At 45.0% G+C, this 7,993-nt stretch overlaps 1 non-coding gene across 1 annotated transcript; it reads left to right on the forward strand.

Moving 5' to 3' along the window:
• Window positions 1-7,034: 7,034 nt before the first annotated feature.
• On the forward strand, window positions 7,035-7,168 carry LOC146821142 (U8 small nucleolar RNA). The gene has a single exon (XR_014964991.1). It is a non-coding gene; the product is annotated as a U8 small nucleolar RNA (small nucleolar RNA).
• Window positions 7,169-7,993: the final 825 nt, after the last annotated feature.

The following is a 7,993-nucleotide window of genomic DNA, read 5'->3' on the forward strand; positions in this document are numbered from 1 at the left end:
AGAGCCCACGGTGTTGCCAGCAGTATTAAAAAATAAGATCTCAAACCACATAAGGAAAGCAAGAGTGGATGGAGCCCCCGGTCCGAATGGTCTCCCCCAAGCAATGTTTAAATCCGACATTAATTTATGGTCAGACTATTTGACCCCGCTGTTCCATTATTGCAGATTAAACAACACGATCCCAGAATCCTGGCGAGGAGCAGTCATTCACCCGATCCACAAAGGTGGAAAGCGAAACGAGCCAAAAAATTACCGAATGATAGCACTTCTCGACGTGGAGTCCAAGTATTTTGCAAACATCTTACTAGAGGAGCTGCAGGCCTGGGTCGAAACAACTGCGCGTCTCCCCTTTAATCAGACAGGCTTCATAGCCAAAACTGGGACAATAACTAATCTGCTAACACTAACAGTTTTGATAGATAAAGCAGCATGTCAACACACACAGCTACATTGCTGCTTTGTAGACTTCAAAGCAGCCTTTGATCGCGTTCCCAGAAGCCTGTTATGGCAGAAACTTAAAACATGGGGATTACCACAGTCTCTTCTACAGGCAATAATTCAGCTCCACACTGAAACTTGGATTAAAATCAAACTGGGCGAAGGCCGCCATGTTTCCAGGAAGATCCAAACAGCGACTGGCGTTAAACAAGGCTGTGTGTTGGCTCCACTCCTGTTTAACCTTTTTATATCGGACCTTTCCCCAGCACTTGATAGAGTAAATTGTCATCCCCCAAAACTCGATGGGACCCGCATTACCAACCTACTTTACGCCGATGATCTGGTGCTATTAAGCCACACAAAAGTGGGTCTACAGAGGTTATTGGACGAATTGTTACCATACTCGACAAAAAATCATTTAGAACTTAACCTGTCAAAAACCAAAACTATCTCCTTTGGGAAACAAAAAAGGACAATAGAAAGGTGGTTCTTCAATAAAACAAAGCTGGACTCAACCTCCAGTTATAAATATTTGGGCATCTTCCTGGAGGCAAGTGGCTCCTTTGGCAAGCACAAGGAAGCACTACAAATAAAAGGACTTTCATTAGAGGTGGCCGCTGCAAAACTGTCAAACCAGCTATTAGGTCCCAGTCTTACACCTATGCTGAAAGTAATGAAAGCCAAAGTAATCAACGCACTAACATATGGTCATGAGATCACCAAGGGCTCAACCAGTAAATTAATAAACAAATTAATTACAAAAATCTTCAAACGAGCATTCCGGCTGCCAAAATCTGCATCGCCAGCCCAGGTGAGATTAGAACTGGGACTCCAAGATCACCTCGGTGTGGAGGCAGGCGCCTTTGTTAAACTGTGCCATAGACTGCGTCAGGCCCGGGAGGGTTCTTTGGAGGCGCGACTCTGGCAGGAAATACAGAAAAAGCCCACTAGTCAAAATTACCGACAATACCTGGATCGCAGCTTACAGCTATTAGGCGCAATAGACCTATGGGACTTAAATCTTTCCCCATCAGTGTTAAAATCTGCCATAAAGAAATCTGTTAGGTTGTGGTGCTTCCATTCAGATAGGACAACACTATCAAAGAGGGGACATGCCTGGGCAGTGACTGCCAACTACGAAGTGGGTGTCCAGCTGCCCTATCTGTCTAGCACATATGCACTTTATTGGAAGCGTAAGTTTTTAGCCTTGAGGATGGGAGAATGGCCCTTTTTGAAGAATCTCCCGGCATGGCGCCGGTCGGGCTGTAGCACTGCATGCAGATTGTGCGGTTACCACACCGAATCAATGGAACATATTGTTTGTGCATGCCCAGTACTACTTCAAGCCAGACGGCAGTTATTGAGAGGCCAATGTATTAAATTGGGTGTACGTTCCTGCCGTCAAGCAATATTGGCTGCCCTTAACCCTGCGAACACCAAGTTAAATATTGGGCTTGCGAAATTCGTTCATAAAGCGTCACGATTTCTTGAAGCCAAACCTCCACTTCAGTAAGAGTCGAGATCCTGAACTAAAAGATGTTTTATCTCAAACTACATGAAACCTAGGGCGACGTATTGCACCAGAATATTACTAAGACATTCACGACCACCGAACTCTATTTTATTGATCAACTGTTTTACATTTTGTACTATAGTCAAACCAGATTATTTAATCATTAGCATGTACTGTTTTAAATTCTTTACTATAGTTAAATCAGATTATTTAATTATTAGCATGTACAGTTGTAAATGGTTTTTAAAATCAAACAATAAAGAGCTATTACCTTCACTTACTCTCTCCAGTCCGAAGGTGATTAACAACCCCCTTTGGTTCTCCTTTCTGATGTTCTCTGACGACCATAAGTAACAGTTTATGACAGAATGTATCAACGATTGTTGTATTGTAACTTACGAATCATGTGTGGTTGGATTCTGCCTTATGTAAATATTCTGATTATAGTGTATAATTTTTCGAACTTTCAGTTAGTTGACGGTGGTAAACAAATTATTTAATGATATGATCAGGCAGTTTAACGTTTAGTAATGGTTTTGATGCGCTATCTATCGATGTTAACCAAATTAATTTCTCCTTTCCTCACCACCTGTGTATGTAAGGCGCTCGAATACCTTGGGGTTGATTTTGCGCTATTTGACCAAGCGTTTGCAATGCGATAGGTCTCGCATTCACGCCAGTTTGAGCTATTGGCATTGTAAATGACAATGCCTTTTATTTATGTTTGGGGTTTTAAAACATAAATAAAATGCATTGTCATTTACAATACTAATAGCTTAAACTCTTGCAAATGCGAGACCTATTGCATCGCAACAAAGGGCCTTCTCGACCTCTTCTTAGATTGTAAATATCAGAGGAAGAGACCGGCCTGCGATGTCTTCAAAGTAGTGATAAATAGTGCAGTGAAGATGAGGTAAAAGAGTTGTAAATTACACAGACACAAAGTGTGAAGTGAGTGTTACCTATGATCAGACCTATAAACACTAACAAAGCGCTCCAACACCTCTCGCTCTGTGATTACACTGCTGCGGCTCAGGAAGAAGAGCAGGGGAAGCTATTTCCTGCCCTCTCCGTGATTTGAGTGTGCAGTGTGGCATTGCGTAATTTCATTGCTATCTTTGGCCTCATAAGAAACACTCCAGCTGTAGTATGGCCCTGGCTTCACCTCCCGGTGCAGGGCGGGCTGTGCTTTATGGCTGGATTGGAGGGAAGGCAGTAGGGATGCTCTCAGCTGCAGCTCTGGCATTGTACACTGCCATTGCTGTGCTCTAGTGAGCTAGAGGTGCTGAGGTGGTGACATTGGTATTGATGGTGGTGGTATTGGTGGTGGTTTTGGTAGTGCTGGTATTGGTGGTGGTGGTATTGGTGGTGGTGATGGCATTGGTGGTATTGGTGGTGGTGGTGGTGGTGGTATTGATGGTGGCAGTATTGGTGGTGGTGGTATTGGTATTGGTGGTGGTGGTATTGCTACTGATGGTGGTACTGGTATTAGTGGTGGTGGTACTGGTATTGGTATTGCTAGTATTGGTGGTGGTGGTGGTATTGGTGGTGGTGCTGGTATTGGTGGTGGTGGATTGGTGGTGGTATTAGTATTGGTGGTCGTGGTATTGGTATTGGTGGTTGTGGTATTGGTGGTGGTATTGCTGGTGGTATTGCTGGTGGTATTGCTGGTATTGGTATTGCTGGTGGTATTGCTGGTGGTGATATTGGTGGTGGTGGTGGTATTAGTGGTGGTATTGGTGGTAGCATTGGTTGTTGTGGTATTGGTGGTGATGGTGGTATTGGTGGTGGTGGCGGTATTGGTGGTGGTATTGGTAGTGGTGGTGGAGGTATTGGCAGTATTGATGGTGGTACCGGCTGTGGTGGTATTGGTGGCGGTGGTATTGGTGGGAGCGGTGGTGGTATTGGTATTAGTGGTGGTGGTATTGGTGGTGGTATTGGTAGTGGTGTTGGTATTCGTGGTGGTGGCATTGGTGGTGGTGGTGGTAGTTTAGGTGGTGGTGGTGGTATTGGTGGTGGTAGTGGTTTTGATGGTGGTAATATTGATGGTGGTGGTATTGGTGGAGTTATTGGTGGTATTGGTGGTGATGGTGGTATTGGTGGTGTTGGTGGTGGTGTGGGTGGTGGGGGTGCTGTGGGTGGTATTGGTGGCGGTGGTGTTGGTGGTATTGATGGTGGTGGTGGTATTGGTGGTGGTGGTGGTATTGGTTGTGGTGGTATTGATGGTGGTGGTATTGGTGGTATTGGTGGTGGTGGTATTGGTGGTGTTGGTGGTAGTATTGGTGGTGTTATAGGTGGTGGTAGTATTGTGGTGGTGGTATTGGTGGTGGTGGTATTGGTGGTGGTGGTATTGGTGGTGGTGATATTGGTGGTGGTATTGGTAGTGGTTTTGGTGGTGGTGGTATTGGTAGTGGTGGTGGTATATTGGTGGTGATGGTATTTGTAGTGGTGTTGGTATTGATGGTGTTGGTGGTGGTGGTAGTGGTGGTATTTGTTGTTGTGGTATTGGTGGCGGTAGTAATGGTGGTGTAGGTAGTATATTGGTGGTGGTATTGGTAGTGGTATTAGTGGTGTTGGTAGTGGTGGTAGTGGTATTGGTGGTGGTGATATTGGTGGAGGTGTTGGTATTATTGGTGGTGGTGGTATTGATGGTGGTATTGGTGGTGGTGGTATTGGTGGTGGTGGAGGTGGTGGTATTGATGGTGGTGGTATTGGTGGTGGTATTTGCGGTGGTTATGGTATTGGTGGTAGTATTGGCAGTGGGGGTGCAATTGATGGTGGTATTTGCGGTGGTTATGGTATTGGTGGTAGTATTGGCAGTGGGGGTGTAATTGATGGTGGTATTGGTGGTGGTGGTGGTATTGGTGGTGGTGGTGTAAATAAATAGGCTTTTGAAAACAACGCGTCAGGTGGCTTTAGTACAGATGACATGTAACACAGATGTGTTGTTGTCAGCTTCAGCCAATTAGCAGAGGAATATATGCTACCTGGAATTCACAGGCCTTAATTCGCTAATCATTTCTACTTTCATTTTACTTGGGGGGTTGAAACAGACATGAGATAATGCTGGGTTAAAGTGATTGTCAGTAGCAGGCGCCCGTGTTACGTGAGCGGCCGTGCTGCTTAAAAAAACACAAGCGGTTTCAGCTGAAGCAGGGCATAGCCGGCCTGCAGTAAGAGAAACTAAATCAAGTAAATAGTGCTTACACACTAAATAACAGGTCCTGTGTAACAACTGAAGTAGAAGGGCAGGTCGCCATGAGAGGGTACAAATGAAGACAAGGCCGTACTAAGGAGGGACTAACAAGCCTATTAACGAATTTGAAGGCAGCATTTACGAAAGACAATGACACGAGCCACTGAAAAATATCAGAGGAGAGTGGGCACGGCTTCTCTCCCATACTCAACTACAGCAGGTTCGCAGAGCGAGCAGCACATGCGTGCGGCTGCTAGGCTCGACCTAAAAAGAAAAGTCACCACCCCACCAATGCCCGATTCTCACCCCAGTTATTAAACTTGATGTTTGCACCCAGAATCTTTGCTAAGATAGCATGCTTGGCGTGGGCGGAGAGACATTTGGCACCCTTGCTGTTGGTAGTGAATTAAATGAGGCAGCAGTTGTCCCTTGTGTGTCCATTGGTCATTACATGGATGAGCAGGGACTGACCCCTGGACACAAACATCTCCGGACCACCCCAGCGCACCTAAAGCACAGATAGCTTACTGCCTCACGCAGATGATGGTTATGGTGATGGGTGCCAGCAGCAGTCAGAGAGTAAAGGGGGGGTAAACATCGCCTGCTGTATGATAATGAAGGACTAAAACTACTTTATACTGGCATATCAGTCAGAAAAGAATAGGCAGGGAAAAGGCTGGAGCAAGATGAGAAGGATGCTGCTGTTGGCATAACTTTAATAATGCACACAGCTCAATGGGTTCCTCAGAAAATTGGCACCCTGTGCCTGGGCGCAGCTCACCCATGGCAAAGGCCTGCCCCATTAGCACCCAATCACAGGACTTGAAAATGTATTTTCAAGAGGCATTAGCACACGAGTAAGCAGTGAACGATATAGTAGAGACCTTTCACTATGCATGCGCATAGACAGCTGGAAAGCTTTCAGAGACAGAACACATCAAAATCCACTTTCCCACACACTACAAGCTGCAACATGACATTGAAAGCAATTGTAGGGGAAAATCACAGCGTGAATTTTCGATTTGATTCTATTATTCGTCTACCGATGAATCCGTCTGTATTTAATTGTATTATTATTATTATTGTATCAAAATAGGTATGTCAGTAACTTTCGAAAGAACACGAAATTTCATCGAAAAATGTAATTTAGCTAAGAGTTATATTTAGAAGTTTGCAGGACAGGCTTTTTGCTGCCCATTTAAGCTCTACTAAAATTACTAATTCCAATACAAACCTACCGGACCATTCTCAGTTGTGGTGAATGGTTTATGTGGGACTTGCGCCCCTTTTACGCCACCGTTGCGTCACTTTTGTGACGCAGCGGCGGCGTAAACCCTGCTCCACGTTGCGCCCCATTTACATCGTGACCCATCTATGGAGATGCGTCACGGTGTAAAGCCCTGCGCCACGTGAAACCTGCGTCAGGTTTCACGTGGGCGTTTCGACACAGGGGTGGGGGGCGTTACGTCGCAGGAACGCCCCTGAAAAGTGACTCCGTGAAATCTATAAGATTTCACTGAGTCACTTTCCCAACGCTGATGCGTCAAAACCCTGCGCCTGCTTGAAGCAGGCGTAAGGCTTGACGCACCATGTTAGGGATAGGGTAGGTTGGAACAGTGCTGGAGTTGCGTCGCGCTTGGGACGCAACTTCAGCACTGCGCCATCCATACGCCGGCAGATGCGTCACGTATCTGCTTGTCCTTGCGCCACGATGCACCGCATTGTAAATGCGGCGCATCTGCGGTGGCGCAAGGGCAAACTTGCGTGACGCATCTTCCCTGGCGCATCCATGCTGATTTGCAGGGATGCGCCAGGGAACATAAATCTGGCCCTAAGTTTCCCAAGATCTCTCCATTTTAAGTACTTTATGCGTTTGAATTGTAGGTATCGTCAGGTAGGTTGATCCTTACCTGTTACTCCTCCGGGAGAAAATGAAAATGATGGTAGGGGAGGGATGAGTTCATGATTACTCTCTCGAGACCTAAGGTGCTTAACAACCGCCTTTGGTTCTCCATTTTGATATTCACTGACAATCATAACTAATGGTTAATGACAGGGAGTGGAGCTTGCCTGAGCCTAAGATGGCTGCTTAAGCGGAGCTTTGTCCAGCCACTGAAACATCCAACATGTATCCGTCATCAGAGCTGGCAATTAAGCCCCAAAACAAAGTCGCCCCAGCTGCGGAAGCTGCCGCCTACAGTTTGAGCCGTCTTTGAAGACTCGTGGTGCCTCATAACTGCTGGTCGCAGGAGCGGAGGCCTGGTGCGGAGCGTCGGAGGCTCCCAAGTTGACGTCGGCAGAGAATTGGCGGTCAGCGGTCGAGTGCTGTGTGCTGGTCGGATCACTGACAAAATATCGAAGGTCAAAAAATCGACCTACAAAAATATCGGAGCAAAAATATCGATGTCAAGAATATCGACATCCTATCTACAACATGGTAAGTACAAAAATATCGAAAATAAAATATCAATGTCAAAAATATCGTTATTAAAAAATATCGTTTTTTCTTTAGTTAAAAAAAATATGTAAAATAAACCAAATAATACTTATAAATGAAATAAACATAACTAAGTATATTTTATAAGGTTTAAAATTAATAATTACTATATATAATGTAATAAAACATTAATTAAACATATTCATATAATATATAATATATATACTTAGTTAATAATTAGTTTTAATGCAACAGTAGGGAAAGTGTTGGATAGCGTAGGGGTAAAAAATACTATTCCAACTCCAGAGAGTGCAACAGTAGGGAAAGTGTTTGGATAGCGTAGGGGTAAAAATTACTATTCCCACTCCAGACAGTGCAACAGTAGGGAAAGTGTTGGATAGCGTAGGGG

Source organism: Triturus cristatus, chromosome 6 (assembly GCF_964204655.1).
Source record: "Triturus cristatus chromosome 6, aTriCri1.1, whole genome shotgun sequence".
Classification (NCBI taxonomy): Eukaryota; Metazoa; Chordata; class Amphibia; order Caudata; family Salamandridae; genus Triturus; species Triturus cristatus.